The 18067-nt window shown below is 48.5% G+C and overlaps 4 non-coding genes and 1 pseudogene across 4 annotated transcripts; all 5 read left to right on the forward strand.

Moving 5' to 3' along the window:
* The first annotated feature begins 28 nt into the window (after positions 1 to 28).
* On the forward strand, positions 29 to 101 carry TRNAK-CUU (transfer RNA lysine (anticodon CUU)). Its single transcript has one exon. It is a non-coding gene; the product is annotated as a tRNA-Lys (tRNA).
* Positions 102 to 1139: 1038 nt separating this feature from the next.
* LOC105756109 (olfactory receptor 1361-like) lies at positions 1140 to 7798 on the forward strand (annotated as a pseudogene).
* A 2524-nt stretch (positions 7799 to 10322) lies between these two features.
* TRNAP-UGG (transfer RNA proline (anticodon UGG)) lies at positions 10323 to 10394 on the forward strand. The gene has a single exon. It is a non-coding gene; the product is annotated as a tRNA-Pro (tRNA).
* Positions 10395 to 11913: 1519 nt separating this feature from the next.
* On the forward strand, positions 11914 to 11985 carry TRNAP-AGG (transfer RNA proline (anticodon AGG)). Its single transcript has one exon. It is a non-coding gene; the product is annotated as a tRNA-Pro (tRNA).
* A 3204-nt stretch (positions 11986 to 15189) lies between these two features.
* On the forward strand, positions 15190 to 15262 carry TRNAK-CUU (transfer RNA lysine (anticodon CUU)). Its single transcript has one exon. It is a non-coding gene; the product is annotated as a tRNA-Lys (tRNA).
* Positions 15263 to 18067: the final 2805 nt, after the last annotated feature.

Consider the following 18067-nt stretch of genomic DNA (forward strand, 5'->3'; position numbering starts at 1 on the left):
CTAGTTACACACCCTGCGGCATGCAGGTGCCCGGCTAGCTCAGTCGGTAGAGCATGAGACTCTTAATCTCAGGGTCGTGGGTTCGAGCCCCACGTTGGGCGTGCGTTTTAGGGCCCAAGGTAGCCGTTTAAACGCTCCAGTCTTGGCTTGGCTTCCTGATCTTTCCTGAAGCCTCACATCAACTGAGTGTTTGTCTGGAATCACAACATCCTGGGTCTTGGCTGTTTCTACCGCTGACCTCAGGGAGGACCACCCTGTGGGTGTGGCCTATCCGAGGAAGGCGTTTCCCGGTGGCCCGGCTCCAAGACCCTGACGCAGCCACTGGCTGGGTCTCGGGAGGTCCGTCTGCCCAGCTGTACAGCAGGGACTCCCCGCACGGTTTGGTGCCCAGTGCTTCCTTCCTTTGAGGTGGACGGGGTCACGGATGGGGGACGCAGGGATTGCTCCCCACTATGTGCAGGGCAGGCAGGGGCGGGGGCTGGGCACTATCGGCCTCCAGGCCCTCATTCTCTGCGGGTCTGGGTTCCCGTGTTTTCCCGCAACACAAGCTGGCTCCGTCCGTCCAGTCCTTGGATGCCACACCAGGGTAGTAGAAGAGCCGGTGCAAAAGCTGATGTGGCTCGTTGGTCTAGGGGTGTGATTCTCGCTTAGCTGCGAGAGGTCCCGGATTCAGATCTTGTCTGTTCACAGAAGTATATCTTTTTTTTTTTTCTGTCAGACAAGCGATGTGGGTCAGACCCCGAGACCGCATCACTGGTCCTGAAAATCCGACCCCGGCAGAGAGAATAAAAGAAATCTTTAAAGGCCTCAGCCTGGCTCCTGACGCTCCTAACTTTTTAATTGGAGTCCTGCAATGCCAGCGCGTGTGGAGAGGAGCGGGCAGGGCCTCCGCAGGGGCTTCCGTCACGTCCCATCCCAGTCCCCAAAGAGATGGACATGCCCTGGCAGAACCGTAACAGCCACAAGTTAAAGGTCCGAAGATTAGCTCTGGGTTCGTGGGTGTCTGTGGAGCGAGGCGGGGCTCCCCAGCGCGAATCAAACTTCTGGCCCGGGCAGAGGCCCATGTTCGGTGGCTGGGGGTCCAGGAGTGACTTTGACCCTTAAGTGGGGCTAGACGTTCTGAGTTGCAATCCCGAGAGATGCTTTCCGTAAAGGGTGTAGGTTTCTCCCTTTCAGGGCCACCGTGGGTCCCGGGCCGCGACTCAGGTCGGATCTCCTACTTTCGCGGCTCCCGGCAGGACCTGGGCCTGAAGGTCGAGCTCGAGTCCCTGGGGAACCACCTTCGTCCTACAGGGTATTTTAAAATCTCTTACGCGTTGCTTAAAGAAGCACCACTGTCACAGCAAGAAAACACACAGAAAAACGCTCTGGTAAAGAGCGGGGGATGGGGTACTTGACAGCCACCCTCTCGCTGAAAACAACCGAAAATGCTGATATAAAAACAATCAAACAAACTTACAAGCGTGGAAGAGCTTTCAGGAGAGTAAAGAAAGTCCAGGCCAAATTTAAAGGGACGTGGGAAGCGAATGGGGTGCGTGGCTCCCTAAAGCCACCCTCACTCTGAGGACACCGGCCAAGCCCGGCAAAAGTGACCGCTTCGGGGCTCTGGGAAAGGAAGGCACAGACCAGGGCCCGCTCCCGGTGGCCGACTCCCCACTGAATCTGAAACCCCAAAAGACTAAATTCTCGGAAGAGCGTTCACAGAAATTCACCAGGTACACCCCAAGTGGGGCCCCCCTCCGCTTCAGGAAACCGCCCCAGCCTGGGGGCTGTTTCCGAAGACATTGGGTCCCCAATGCATGCCTTCCTCTAGGATTTATGCAGAAGAAAAATCATATCTCCCACGCCAGACTCCACCCCATCCCTAAACCCTCAAGCTGTGGATTCAAAGAAGGTCACCTTTAGTGAAGGAGCCGAAGGGCTTTATTCAAGGCCCAATACTCCACTGCCTGATGCAGCCGGACGCTGCTCCATTGCTTTCTGGATCCGTTCATCCGAAGGGCGTTCATCCAGAGCCTTCGGGAGCCTGAGACCCCTTCTGGAGAAACCAAACGCGCCCGAATCCACGACGCCCGCACTGGCTGGAACCGGGGAGAGAAGACCGAGGCAAGGCAGAGAAGGCGCAGTCTGTGGCTAAGAGCTGCTGGGGAGGGTGAGGGCTCCTCTGCTTTGTTAACTACGCTGTCCCCGGCGTCGTGAAGAGAGGCTGGTACACTGTAGAAAGTCAGTAAAGTTTTCTTGAGTAAATACTCGAACTTATTCTTAGATCACTTTCTGCCCACCAGTAATGAATGATTCCTTCTTTCAGTGTTCTGGTGGAGGCACCTGCTGTCTGCTCCAATGGCCTAGTGGGTACTGCATTGACCTCCTAAGCCAAGGATTGTGAGTTTGAGTCTCACCTGGAGTAATGTCCCTGTGATCATCTTCAGAAGTACAACGAAGTTTTGGATTACATAGATATTTAAAATATGTTTAGCATGAGGGAAAAAAGTCACTGTCAAATGGAAACAAAAATGTGATAGATGGGGAAATACTTGCAACATAAAAAATAAATAAGGAGTTAAAATAGTCCATAAAGCTAATTCTTACACATTGGTAAAACAACAACCACAAAACCACAACCTCATAGAAAAATGGAAAAAGGACCTCAACTTTTCAGCCACTACTTGGAAGAGTAATTTCATATTTCGGTCATCAAATAGAACAAAGATGCTTCATCTCACTGGGTGGGAGGGAAAGCAAATTACAGTAAGGTGAAATGTTTGCTTCTCATGTAACACATTGACAAAAGAAAGGAAGAAAGAAAGAGCAGTGCATTCTCATACCTTGCTGGGAAAAAGTGAAATGTCACTGAGTTTTTGGAACACATTCTAGTAAGAGATATTAAAAATACAAACTCCTTGACCCATCAATTCCGCTATTGTGAATTTACTTCATCTTATAGAATCAAAGAACCGAAGTATATACAGGATATTTTATTGCAGCAGAGTTTGATATGGTAAGAAAACAAGAATGACCACCGACGGGAAGAGTTCACCCCCTAGAGCACAGTTCTACTCTGACACATGTGAGGGCGCCATGAGTCGGAGTCCACTGAACAGCAACTCATTTTTTTAATGTTTGTGGTGGATACGTAGGCACAGATAATAACTGAAAAATTATATGGAAACTTGTTTAAATTTAAAAACTAGAACATCAAATTTCATTGTGTATTAAGAACCTATTAAAGTAAATGCCTCATCAATATACTACTTAAAGTCTGAATGAAGATCTTTCAAAGTGTTCGTATCAGTTTTCATCTATCCTGAATGACAAGGTAGGAAAAACAGTCATAAATAGCATAAATTTACACTGACTATTCCTAAAGATGGGGGTTAAAACCCGCTCAGCGGTACCACAGAAGAAAAGATCTGGTGGTCTGTTTCTGTTAAGATTATAGCCAAGAAAATTCTATGGAGCAATTCTACTCTGTCCACACAGGGTCGCCATGAGTTGGAATTTACTCAGCTCTGAAACACGTGGGGTAGCCAGGAATTGCAATCAACCTGACCAGAACTAATAACAACAGTCCAAAATACAGCCTCTAGAAATCACTCACATTATCATAATGGTATATTTTCTCCTTTGCAATTAGCAAGCAACCTGTGGATGATATAATTTGATACTATGTGAATATTCGGTTTCCAACAACCTTTTATCTCCTGCTTTCAACATCCCTTTATGATCTTTACTTCTATCAACTATTCATTGGAAGTTGCAAAATGATAATTTCCCCATTCTATCATTTTCTACATTTCTTAATTGGCATTATTCTGTAAAGAAGAGCTTTCCTCAATGAACTGGTGATGAAATTCAGATTCATTTTAAGAGAGGGATAAATGCTTAATTCTTTTCTTTTAATTATTGATTTTTACCTCCAATTAAAGCAAATTTGCTTTAAATTTCTCTCTCTCTATTTATAGTATTATTATTGTTCCACAGATTTCAATTTAATTAATTGTTTATAGTCACCTATAGTTGTTACTCTTTTTGATGCTCAAATTGTTCTAAATTTGGCCAGCGGGAGGGCCCTTTGAAGCTGGCACCTGTGTTCCCTAAAAACAAACAAACAACAACAAGAACAAAAACTCTGTTTATTAACTATTAACAAGTCTTTATTTTCAAAATGTCCAAACCTAAGAGAAGTTGAAAGAATAGTACATTAAACACCATTTAGAGGTGGTGATTCATTCAGTCTTTTTCTGTTCCAGACCTGGAATCAGCCATTTCTCTAAGGAACCCTATTTCATGTTAGTACTATTTCTTGGCATAGACGGGTGAGCACTTCCAGCACTGCATCCAATTGTTGAAACATCTCAGTTGGTACTTTGTCAGTTCCTGGAAGCTTGTTTTTCACCAATGCCTTCAGTGCAGCTGGAACTTCTTCCTTCATTACCATTGGTTCTTGATCATATGCTACCTCCTGAAATGGTTTAATGTTGACCAATTCTTTCTGGTATAGTGGCTCTGTGTATTCCTTCCAACTCTTTCAGCGGTGTTCAGTATTGTGCCCATAGAATCCTTCGAATATGCAAATTTAGCCTTGAATTTTTTTCTTCAGTTCTTTCAGCTTGAGAAATTCTGAGTATGTTCTTCCCTTGGCCTTCTTCTGACTGACGATATTGAGCTTTTCCATCGTCTCTTTCCACAAATGTAGTCAATTTGATTCCTGTGTATTCTATCCGGCCAGATCCATGTGGATAGTAGCCATTTATGTTTACCCAAACATCAAAATATTGAAGAAAAGACTTGTTGTCTGGTCCCTTATAAAAATGACTATTGACACAGAAAGATAAGCATGTGACACTATTTTCAAATAATATTTGTCCAGAGCACAGGCGAACGAGCAGACAGTAAAGGATATAAATACAGTTAATATCTTTATCCTTCACGTAGTGGACATGGTCTTAGCCCAGCGCTTTGATGAGGTTAGGGCTCATGGAATGCTTAATATTAATTACCTTATTTAGTCTTCAAAACTCTGTGGTCAATATTATTTGTCCACTCTACAGATGGCAAAATTTTGTGATTCAGTGAGGGTAGGTCACTTACTTTGAACATGTTATCAGGAAGGATGAATCACTGGAGAAGGAAATTATGCTTGATAGAGGGTCAGTAACAAAGAGAAAGACCCTCAATGAGATAGATCAACACTGTGGCTGCAAAAGTGGGCTCAAAATTACCTACTATTTTGAGGATGGCGCAGGACCCAGCAACGTTACCTTCTGTTATACATAGGGTCCTTTTGAGTCAGAGCTGACTTGATGGCACCTAACAACAACAACCAAGGTCACACAACGGATAGAGGTGAATCTGGGAATTGAGTACAGGTCTGTGTAAATCCACAGATACTCTTATCCTTATACAGCTCCATGTATATTTCCCAACAGTACACCATCCAAGGTTGGGGAGGTATAAGTATAGGATTGTTAGTTCTCTTTAGTAGAAGGGCTGTTGCCAGTGATTACCCCCAGGATTGCATCATTTCCAGTGTTGCCAAGTCCTGCAGCAGGAATTACATAAATTGAATGACAAGTCTTTATTACCAGTGTTGGGATGAAACAGCCCAAGGAGGAGAAGGGACAATTACTCTCTGCTTGTCTCTAATAAGGCTCTCAGGGACTATGGCCCCAGTGGCCATGGAGGCGCCTGTAAAAGGCTCATCCTGCAATTCCTCCAAACACTCTTCCTTTACCAACGACTGAGGCCATGCACTCCAGCTCCTCATTCATGTGTAGTTAGCCCTCAAACCCCAGTGGTGAGTCCCTCTTCTTCCAACCAATAACCTCTGCCCAGGTCTGAAACAGTGAAATGAGTCTGGGACTCCTGGTGACAGTGAGGACTGCAATTCTTCTCAAGTAAAAGTCACATCAGTGGAGACTTCACTAACAACTGCTTGTTGGAGTGAAAAGCCTTATACAGGGGTTCCTCACTAAGTCTTTTAAGTGAAGCCACAATTGTAAACCCATCAGCTGTTCCTTGAGATCACCCAGGAATGACCAGTACCTGTCCTGCTGGTTTATGAGTCCCTGGACAGTGGGCATCACTAGTTGGCTGAGTTTCTGCATATAACTTGGGTCATTTCCTTTTTAATTTTACCAGTTGGACTTCGGGAGCTCAGCGGACACAACCAAGAAGTGTTGACTCAGAGCTCTGTAAAGTCTCTGTAAGCATGAGCCCAGAAAGAAACAACAGCAGCAGCAATATTATCATTATCACTTTGGAAGCAGTGATTGATGGCTGACTGGTATAGTACTCTGAGCACATGTGTTAGGAATGTGTACATGTCCAGATTAAAGAGGATGAAACTGAAACTCAGAGAAATTAAACATTTCCTCTAAGGCAACATCCCTGATAATGTTGATGACATCAGTTGACTATATTAAATACTGACGACATGTCAGTCTCTATTGTAACCATTGTACATATGTGTTGTCCACTAGTCAATACAAGTCTTAAGGTGCCTGTTAATATTTGATATTTATAGTGTTTTAGAACATTTACTTAAAAAGTTCATGGTAAGTGTAGAAAGTTCAAACCGTACAAAATGTTCTACAGATAAAACCACTTCACAATCTTTTGAGCATCCTTCCATAGGTGGTATGTATGCGTAAGTATTTGTACTGATCTTGCTAATGAAGAAATGGAGGCTCAGAGGGGTCCAGAGGCTGGCTGAAACCCTGAGAGAGCAAAATCCTGATGACTTACCTATGTCACAGAGAGATTTCCCCTTGTGATCTTCTTAATTGTCCCATCTCAACCATCATTTTCCAGTTTTTAAAATTTATCCTGTCTTATCTCCATCTAGACTCAGGTCTCCATGCCCACGAGCAGGGCAAACCAGTCTAATGTCTCCGAGTTCCTCCCCCTGGGGCTCTCCAGGCAGCCCCATCAGCAGCAGCTTCTCTTTATTCTCTTCCTGAGCATGTACCTGGCCACAGTCCTGGGAAACCTGCTCATCGTCCTGGCCATCAGCACAGACTCCCGCCTGCACACCCCCATGTACTTCTTCCTCAGCAACCTGTCCTTCATGGACATATGCTTCTCCTCCACCACCATCCTGAAGGTGCTGGCCAATCATATACTCAGAAGTCAGACCATCTCCTTCTTTGGGTGTCTCACACAGATGTATTTTCTCATTGTGTTTGGCAACAAGGAGAATTTCCTCCTGGCTGTGATGGCCTGTGACCGCTTTGTTGCTGTGCGCCATCCCTTATATTATACAACAAAGATGACGCCTCAGCTCTGTGCCCTGCTCGTTTCTGGGTTGTGGGTCACTGCCAATCTGAATGCTCTGTTGCATATCCTGCTGACAGATTGACTCTTGTTCTGTGCAGACAACATGATCCTCCACTTCTTCTGTGATGTGACTCCTCTCCTGAGACTCTCCTGCTCTGACACACAGGTCAATGAGATGATTATTCTTACTGTGGGGGCCCTGAACCCCATTTGTTTGCATCCTGGTTTCCTACATTTGCATCACTTGTGCTGTCCTGAGAGTCCCATCCACAAAGGGAAGATGGAATGCCTTTTCCACCTGTGGCTCCAACCTGACTGTGGTTTCCTTCTTCTATGGCACCATCATAGCTGTGTATTTCAACCCTTCATCCTCCCACTCAGCAAGAAAGACATTGCAGATGCTGTGATGTATACAGTGGTGACACCCGTGCAGAACCTTTTCATCTACAGCCTCAGGAACAAGCACTTGAAAGGGGCCCTAAGAAAAGTGATCTCTATGAGAAGGTTTTCTGTTCAGTAATGACATGGACTCTGAATGTCATAAAGGATACTAGTTTGTAATAAAATATATATATTTTCCCCTACTCCCTGAAACTTTTACCCATGTCCACATACAACCCAAAGGCTGCTGATTTCTTTCAAACTTTCAAAGAACAGTCACTTTCTATGATACTATGAAGAATTTATGGATACATAGACTAAATATTGAAAACATTCCCATGTGTTCTTCAAGGCAAACATCTTAATACACAAATCTGACAAGTATAAAAAAGAAAATCATATGTTAAACTCGTAGCCTCTGATGCTGACTTCTGCCAGTTTTCACACAAGCTATCATTTTACCCACCTCTATGAAATGAGAAATTAAGGAGAACTGCCCTATTTTCCTCTTTCCTCCTCAAAATTTGGAGCATCGTGTTTAGTGGTGTTTTACCCAGTTTCAAATATTTCTCATTTTCTATTTCTCACAATTCTTTTCAAAATAAATATGGAATCAATTTTAAATAGCAAATTTCCATTATGTTAAATGCAAAAACAAAATTACTAGTGATTTAAATTTTGCTAAAGGAACCAGATGGAAATGTAAAAGAGACGTGAAATAAAAATTGTGGAAATTGTGTAACAATCGAGAAGCTGGACTCTATGAAGAAGAACAACGGGGCATCAGGATTGGAGGAAGACTCATTTACAACCTGGGTTATGCAGATGACACAACCTTGCTTGCTGAAAGTGAAGAGGACTTGAAGCACTTATTGATAAAGATCAAAGACCACAGCCATCAGTGTGGATTACACCTCAACATAAAGAAAACCAAAATCCTCACAACTGGACCAATAAGCAACACCATGATAAATGGAGAAAAGATTGAGGTTGTCAAGGATTTCATTTTACTTGGATCCACAATCAACACCCATGGAAGCAGCAGTCAAGAAATCAAAGGACACATTGCATTGGGCAAATCGGCTGCAAGAAATCTTACTTTAAATCTTTAACTTCAAAGTGTTAAAAAGCAAAGATGTTACCTTGAGCACTAAGGTGCGTCCGACCCAAGTCATGGTGTTTTCAATCGCCTCATATGCATGGGAAAGCTGGACAATGAGTAAGGAAGATGGAAGAAGAATTGACGTCTTTGAATTGTGGTGTTGGTGAAGAATATTGAATAGACCATGGATTGCCAAAAGAAAGAACAAATCTGTCTTGGAAGAAGTACAACCAGAATGCTTCTTAGAAGTAAGGATGGCAAGACCAAGACTCACATACTTTCGGCATGTTATCCAGAGGAATCAGTCCCTGGAGAAGGACATCATGCTTGGTAAAGTACAGGGTCAGAGTAAAAGAGGAAGACTCTCAACGAGATGGATTGACACAGTGGCTGCAACAATGGGCTCAAGCATAACAACAATAGTGAGCATGGTGCAGGACCAGGCAGTGTTTTGTTCTGTTGTGCATGGGGTCGCTGTGAGTTGGAACCGACTCGACGGCACCTAGCAACAACAACAATAAACAAGTGGGATTTTGATTGGGATTTTTCTACAGATCAGTTTGGAGTGATTTGGCATCATTACAATATTAAATCTTGCTATTCAGGAACATGCTATATCCCTCCATTTATTAAGTTCTTTTTTTTTTTGTAACTTACCACAACAGTGTTCTATATTTTTCTCAGATAGGCTTTGCACCTTTCATTAGAATTTTTCCAGGTGCTTGATGTTTTTGATGCTAGTGTAAATTACGTTTGAACATAATTTTATATGTTTTGCAGATCCATAAAAATGCAATTGATTTTTGTATGCTGTTTTTGGATTCAGTGACCTTGGAAATTCACTTATTATTCCTAATCTATAGATTTTTCTATATATTAAGGCATGTCATCTCTGAATAATAACAGTATTTAATCATTTAATTAAGTATTTAATGATTTTTTATCCTTATTTAATGTTTTTGATCCTTTTAATTACTTCTCTTGCTTTATTGCTCTATCTAGGACTCCCAATAAAGTGTTAAATAGAAGTGTGGTAGAGGGCATTCTTTTTTGGTTCTAGAATTCAGGGAGAGTAGATTTCATTACCGTTTATCAGTTACTATTGCTGTGTAACAAACAGCCCCAAATTTAGTGTCATAAAACAACTATTTTATTATGCTTGTGGATTCTGTGGGTCAGGAATTCAATGGGGAACAGCAAATTTAACTTGTGTCTGTCAAGTCTGGGGCTCAGCTGGGAAGACTTGAGGACTGGGGGCAGCTAGAGGGCTGGGGGCCAGAAGCATCTGGAGGCCCCTTTACTCACTTGTCTGTCGTGTGAACTGAGAGGAATCAGAGGCTGAGCTCGCTTGGAACTGCGGAGGCTTAGGGGAGTGGATAATATTGCTGGTTTAACCAGTTATCCAGCAGAACTAAATCCTTCACCTGAAAATCTGACTAAGGCTGTGAACTGGCGAACCACATCTCAGGATTCAGAGGTGTTGGTGCTAGCAACTGCGCTTTGAGTGATTGAAGGGATCTGTCAATCAGCTGCAGATTACCTAAAAGGACAGCAACGTGGTGGCTCGTTGGTCTAGGGGTATGATTCTCGCTTTGGGTGCGAGAGGTCCCGGGTTCAAATCCCGGACGAGCCCTCGTTTTCTTCCATTCTTTAGCGAGTCATTTTTACCTTTTCAGTGGAAGACAGGAGACCCAGGAGGTGGAAGGGAGACCTAGAAGGTGGAAGGTCCCAGCTGGCACAGCCGTTGGGGGACCCCCCAGTGTCGGGAAACTCCTACAAGTGGGACTAGCTCGCCTGGCCTGGCAATCAGGTCTCGGTCCCAAAAGATCAGGCTGCGAGAGTGGGGCGTGAACCCCCAGCCCATAACCAGGAGCTGGGATCCCGGGCCGGGGAAGGTTACTTAGAATAAGGAAACACGCAAGTCACGCTCGTGGGTTGGTTGTTACCCAAGTCCTGTAATTCTTGTGTAGGCTCCAGAGGTTCTCCTGTCCGGTCGCTATGAGTTCTACTCGTACTTTAAATCGCTTTTTAGCGGAAAGCGGGAGGGCGAGGCGGCCCGGGCTTTCGTGGGCAGAACTTCAGTGGCGCTCCTGGCTGGTCTGGTTCGAGGAAATTCGTTGGAGTCGCGGGAATGGCGGGGAGGTGCAAGATCGCGCATCGCACGGCGCAGGGCAGGTTCATCCATACCTTCCGGATTCTTGGGGATCGGACCACGCTTGGACACGCGGAAGGACAGACCAACAGCCGAGCGTGCCCTGAACCGGACTCCGACTCCTGGACCCCTGGACCCCTGGACCCCTGACAAGGCCCCTGCTGTCCCGCGGCTCGCGTCTTCCACCCTCCCCACGACCTGGGGGGCGGAAGCAGCTGTGCCCTCTCGACACCCCGGTTGGCACAGGGCGTTTCTGACCCCCCCACACGATACCTGGACTGTTGGTGGCCTGACCCCCTTCTCCAGGGGTCGCAGGTCAGGCCGCTGACCTTCCCCGCGCACCTGAGGGCACAGCTGGCGCTGCCCGCCTGGTTCACTCCTGGGGCAGGTGCCTCCTAAGCTCAGCCATGTGGTTTCGAGACCCCACGTCGGGAGCTCATTTTCTTGGTTTTGGGGAGCGTAGTCCAGAGATGCGGACGGGTGTGGGGAGGCTGGGGGACAGGCATATTTTCAGCACCCTCTGGGTGCCGCACTGTGGGTGTGGCCTTTCCAAGGAGGGCGTGTCCCGGTGATTTCGGCTCCAAGACCCTAGACGCAGCCGCAGCTGCAGCCGCAGCCCCGGCCTTTGGAGGTCCGTCTGCCCCGCTGGATCAGGATCTCCCCTGGGATTTTGTCCCCAGCGCGCTTGCGCCTGCGACGAATGTCTGCGAAGTGACTGAACGCGGGCCTACGTGGCACCGAGACGGACAGATGCCGCTTCGCGGTCCGCTGTCCTGGGCAGGCTGGTCGTTGTCCCTACGTGAAGTGGAGGAGGCCGCCGAGGAGGGCGGGCCCGGATCTATGATGCTTGGAGGAGGTGTGGCGCTGGGCTCCCTTTGGCGTCTGAGCTCCTTCCCAGGAGTCTGAGATCCCGAGTGTCCTCCCTGCGCTGGCTGGCTTCGCCGGTCCCACTCCAGCACTCAGCCGGCCACAGAGGGTTGCCTAAGGGTGTCGTTTGTGTGGCTCGTTGGTCTAGGGGTATGATTCTCGCTTAGGGTGCGAGAGGTCCCGGGTTCAAATCCCGGACGAGCCCCGTGTTTTCTCGCTTCCTGTTTTCTCCGATGGATGCTGTTCAGAGACGTAGATTCAGTGGAGACCTGAGCGCTGGACATTGAATCCGACCCTGTGGAAGGTGATCTTTACAAAAGGCCTCTGAAAATCAGAACCACTGGACCAATTGAGTCTGGAGGACTCCCCAAACTATCGATTTGTGACACTCTTCAGACTTGGAGCCCACACTAACCCCTGAGGTGACCTTGTAGCTAAATAACAAATTGGCTCAAAACATGAGTTTCACTGTTAAGCACTGTGCTTCTTTAAAAAATCACCTGTATGAGACCAAATGGTGAAGAATTACTTTAAAACAAAGTTGAAAGTGTAAGGGAGCAGGGAAAATAGATTAATGGAAACAGAACAACCAGAACTGAACAACTTGTGTAGAAACTGTTTATTGGGAACCTAATCTGCTGTGTAAATCTTCACCTAAAACACAATAAAGCATTATTTTTAAAAAAAGAAAAGGAAATAAATACAGTAATAAAGAAATATTTAATATAACTAAAAAAAGAAAAGAAAGGGGAAAAAAGGCCTCAAGCTTTTTAAAAAGCTGTCACTGGTGCTATTTCAATTTAATTGGGGCCCCCACCTGGATACGCTACTTTTGTCAGTAGACTCGCCCCTGGGTGCGGCCGCTGCTGCCCGGTGGGCCTGGTTCCTGCGGCCATCGTCTGTAACTCGGGCCCGGATCTGCCAGGCCTCCCGGGCCTCCGACTGGCTTGCGTCCATCCTCCAGCGGGGAAAAGGACAGCGGAGAAAAAGCGGGAGTGCAACGCACCCGCGGACAGCTGGAGTCCCAGTCTTGGCTGGCTTGGATGGGTGCCCCAGGCTCATTCTAGCCTTGAGTTCGGACACCGGGGTGGGGGATGAGCACTGCTGACCCACCCAGGAGCCACAGTTCAGGTTCAGTTCCCCCCGCGGGCCGCCTGGTACCAGCCGTTCTCTGGCCTCGTTTAACACCCAGGGCAGTTCAGTCAGTAGAGCTCAGGGTCCTGGGTTCCAGCCCTACATGAGATGTCACTATTTTTGATTATTCTTGGGGAAACTGGGCTGGTGACACGGGGCAGGGGGCAAGCCAGGGTGTTAGTAAGCCCCTGCTGTGTGCTTGCCCCTGCGGTCCGGTTAGACTGTGCACTCCACTGGGGAACCCAGCCCGGAGATGGTTTGCCTGATGTATGTGGCTCTGGTACTGTCTGCTGATTATAGAAAGGGTGCGACTCTTTTTTTCTTTTCTTTTATTGTTGTTCTTTAAGTGAAAGTTTACAATTCACGTTAGTCTCCCATACAAAAATTTATACATACATTGTTATGTGACCCTAATTGCTCTCCCTGTACTGTGACAGCACACTCCTCCTTTTCACCCCGGATTTCCCATGTCCATTCAACCAGCTCCTGACCCTCTCTGCCTTCTCATCTCACCCTGGACAGGAGCTGCCTATTTAGTTTCATGTATCTATTTGAGCTAAGAAGCACACTCTTCACGAGTTATCATTTTATGTCCTATAGTCCAGTCTAATCTTTGACTGAAGAGTTGGCCTCGGGAATGGTTTTAGTGCTGGGCTGACAGAGAGTCCAGGGGCCATGCTTTCTGGGGTTTCTCCAGTCTTAGCCAAACCATTAAGTCTGGTCTTTTTACCAGAATTTGAGTTCTGCACCCCACCTTTCCCCTGCTCCATCAAGGACTCCCTGTTGTGTTCCCTGTCAGGGCGGTCATTGGTGGTAGCCGGGCACCATCTAGTTCTTCTGGTCTCAGGCTGTTGCAGTCTCCACTTTATGTGGCCCTTACTGTCTCTTGGGCTAATGCTTTCCTTGTGACTTTGGTGTTCTTCATTCTCCTTTACTCCACGGGGGTTGGGACCAATTGATGCATCTTAGATGCCTGCTCAAGGGTGTGACTCTTGAGTAGGGTGTCAGCAGAACCCGATTCTGCGCCCGGCTCTGGGAGGCTTGTTTTGTGTGGATGGAAGGCTGGGAGTGGAGGGTGAGAGGGCTGAATCTCAGCTTGGTTGGGGGAAAGAGAGGGAGACTCATGGAGGGGAAAGGAGGTTCATCCGCTCCCGTCGCTCTCTCTCTCCACTCCCTCAGTGCGTGCAGAGAGGGCCCCACACTGGCCTGAGGTTCCACTTTTCCCGCCGGTGGAGTGGACACGCGTGGCGTCATCTGTCCTGTCCTTGGCTGTCACCCCCACACTGCTTCCCTCGGTCTACTGTCTCCTCGCCGCGGGGCTACTCCACTCTTTGGGGCACGTGGCAGTCACAGGGAACAGCCAGCTCTCCTATCCTGGTAGACGCACGGGCTCCGGCTTGGGCGCAACGCTGGGGCTGGAGCTCCGGGGTGGTGAGGGAAGTCCCCAGCGACAAGCCCTGAAACCGGGATGCCACTGGGGAGCTGGGTTTTGGCGGGGATTCCACTGTGAATCCGGGCAGCTTGGGCCACTGTGTCCCCAGGCTCCAAAAGCCAATAAATTGGTGAGTAAGTGTGCCCAAGTACCAGGCAGGACGGGCCGCAGGCCTTGACAGTCTGGCCACAGGCCCCCAACATGAAGCGGTAACCGTGGGGCTCCAGCTTCGCCCCGGGACTCGAGAAGGACAATGGCGTTTGGAGCCTGGGAGGCAGAGCCGGGCCTTGGTGTGGACTAAGGACGCCGTGGGCATCTGGGCGCGGGCTCCCTGCTCTGGGACTCGCCCTTTGGACGCGCAGGTGTCCGCCCGAGCTCTCCTCTTACTGGAGTAGTTTGCATTTGAGCAAAGAGACGGGAGCCCTGCGCTTCCGCCGGTCGTGGCCCCGGCCTTCTGGGGGCAGTGCTCGGCCCCTGGCTGGGTCCAGGTCTGGCCCCTCTCTCCCTGTCCAGGCCCTGAGGCCCTCGAAGATTCGGCTGTGATGAAACACGCGACAATCGAGCTGGAGGAGAGGGCGGGCCTCCCGGCTCTTCCGGTCACACTGGGACACAGGGGCAGGTGCCCGACAGCTGGAGGCTCGTGTCCGAAGCCAGACCCGCCTGTCCGGACCTCTCCTGCGTGCGGAACCACTTCAGGGCCAGCAGGTGCCTTTGGTGATGGATGTTGAGGAGGATATAGCTGCGCCGTCCCCGGGGCCCAGGTCTGATCCATCCCCTGACCAATTTCCTGCCACCCTCAGGCCACCCCACCAGTTGCTAGTTACCACGCCGTGGCATGCAGGTGCCCGGCTAGCTCAGTCGGTAGAGCATGAGACTCTTAATCTCAGGGTCGTGGGTTCGAGCCCCACGTTGGGCGTGCATTTTAGGGCCCAAACTGGTCGTTTAAACGCTCCCGTTCAGGCCTCACATCAACTATTTGTCCAGAATTGCAGCACCCTGCGGAGAACCTCACCCAGAAGGGGAAACCACACCTAGGAGGCGCAGAGTCAGAGCAGTTTCTACTTTTCAAATCAGGATGTGCGACTCTGTGGGTGTGGCCTATCCAAGGAGGGCGATTCCCGGTGGTCTGCTTCCAAGACTTGGATGCAGCCACCCCTCCGGTCTGTGGAGGTCCATTTGCCCAGCTAGGCCTGGGACTCCCCACGGGGTGTTATCCCCGCTGCATGCTTCTTTACAGGAAGACGGGACCACTGGACGAGGGGCACAGGGATTGCTGCCCACTTTGTGCAGCCCGGAGACCGGGGGGCGGCGGGGGCGCTGGCTCTCTCGGCAACCACGCCCTTCTGCTCCGCGGGTCTAGGTTCAGGTGTCTTCCCCAGCACCACCAGAAGGCTCCCCCGACCCGTCCTTGGCCGCCACACAGGGGGAAGAGCAGGTGCGGCTTGTTTGTCTAGGGGTGTGATTCTCGCTTAGGGTGGAGAGGTCTTGGGTTCAAATGGCGGACGAGCCCTTATCTGTTCACAGAAGTAGATCTTTTTCTTATCCCAGACCTGAAGTGTGGGTCAGGCCCCGAGACCTCAGCTCTGGGCCTGAAAACCCGACCCTGCAAGAGGGAATAAAAGAAATCTCTAAAGGCCTCAAGCTGGCTCTTGACGCCCCTAACTTTTTAATTGGAGTCCTGCGATGCCAGAGAGTGTGGAGAGCGGGCAGGGCCTCCGCAGGGGCTCCCGTCAGGTCCCATTCCACTCCCCAAACGGATGGACATGCCCTGGCAGAACCACAACAGCCCAAAGTTCAAGGTCGGGGGAATAACCCTGGGATGGTGGGTGACTGTGGAGCGAGGTGGGGCTCCCCAGGGTGAATCAAAGCTTCTGGCCTGTGCAGAGGCCCATGTTTGGCCGCTGGGGGTCCAGCCATGACTTTGATCCTTAAGTGGGCCCAGACGTTCTGAGCTCCAATTCCAGGAGCTGCTTTCTGTAAAGGGCAAATGTTCTCCCTTTTCAGGGCCACCGTGGGCCTGGGGTCGGGGCTCAGGTCCGATCCCCTACTTTTGGGGCGCCCCGCAGGCCCTGGGAGAGACTGTCAAGTTCCATTTCCTGGGGGAACCACTTCCGTCCTAAACGGTATTTTAAACACTCTTATGTGAGTTTTCCTGTCACAGCAGGAAATCACAAACAAAAATGCCCCGGGAGAGAGCAGTTTTTTAATAACAAGAGCGGGGGAGGGGGTAATGGAAAGCAACCCTCCCGCTGAAAATGCTGATATTAAAAACAAACAAACCAACAAACTTAAAAGCGTTTGAAGAGCTTTCAGGAGAGGAAAGAAATTCCAGGCTAAATTTAAACGGACATAGGAACCCAATGGGGTGCGTGGCGCCCTAAAGCCGCCGACACTCTAAGGCCTCTGGCCAAGCCGGCAAACGTGACCGCCTCCGGAATCTGGAAAAGGAAGGCAGAGCCCAGGGACCCACTGCAGGTGGCGGAGTCCCTGTTGAATCTGTGACCCCAAAAGACTAAATCCTCTGAAGAGTATTCATAGAAATACACCCAGCCTACCCCAAGTAGGGCCCCGCTGCTTTAGGAAAGTGCCCCAGCCTGGGGGCTGGTTCCTAAGATGTCAAGACCTTAATGCGTGCTTCCCTCTAGGACTTACGCAGAAGAAAAATCCTATCTCCCAGGCCAGCCACCACCCTACTCCCAAACCCTCAAACTGTGGATTCGAAGAGGTCACCTTTATTGAAGGAGGCCAAAGGGCTTTATTCAAGGCCCGATACTCTGGAGACCGCTCCATTGCTTTATGGATCCGTTCATCTGAAAGCGAATCCAGCGCCTTCGAAAGCCTGAGATCCCTTCTGGAGAAACCAGACGCGCCTGAATCCATGGAGCCGCAGAGAGCTAGAACCCCCGAGAGGAGACCATGGCAGGCAGAGAAGGCGCCATCTGCAGCTAGGAGCTCCCAGGGAGGGCGAGGGCTGGTCTGTTTTGCTCACTATGTGTCCCTGGTGACTTGAAGAGAGGCTTGTACATTGTAGGAAATCAGCAATGTTTTCTTGAGTAAAATACTCAAACTTATTCTTGTATCCCCTTCTGGCCACCAGTCATGAATGATTCCTTCTTTCAGTGTTCTTGCGGAAAAACATCTGTTCTGCCCCAGTGGCCTAATGGATAAGGCACCGGCCTCTTAAGCCAGGAATTGCGGGTTTGAGTCCCAGCTGGGGTAATGTGGCTGTGATCATCTTTAGATGTACAACAAAGCTTTGGATTAAGGAAAAAAAGTCACTGTCAAAAGCAAACAAAAATGTGATAGATGGGGAAATATTAGCAACATCAAAAATAAATAAGGAGGTACAATAATCCACAAGGTTAACTCTCACACTGGTAAAACAACAACAAAACTACGACCTCATAGAACAATGGGCAAAGGACTCCAATGTTTCAGCCAGTACTTGGAAGAGCAACTTCATATTTCAGTAATCAAATAGAACAAAGATGCTTTATCTTACTAGGCATAAGGGAAATGCAAACTAAAGCAAGGTGAAATGTTTACTTCTCATGAAACACATTGATAAACGAAAGGAAGGAAGAAAGACAGAGCAGTGCATTCTCATACCTTGTTGGGAAAAAGCGAAATGTCATTGATTTTTTGGAAAGAGTTCTAGTAAGAGATATTAAAAATACAAACCTCCTTACCCATCAGTTCCACTGTTGTGAATTCAGTCCAT

This window comes from Trichechus manatus, unplaced genomic scaffold (assembly GCF_000243295.1).
Source record: "Trichechus manatus latirostris isolate Lorelei unplaced genomic scaffold, TriManLat1.0 scaffold00024, whole genome shotgun sequence".
Taxonomy (NCBI): Eukaryota; Metazoa; Chordata; class Mammalia; order Sirenia; family Trichechidae; genus Trichechus; species Trichechus manatus.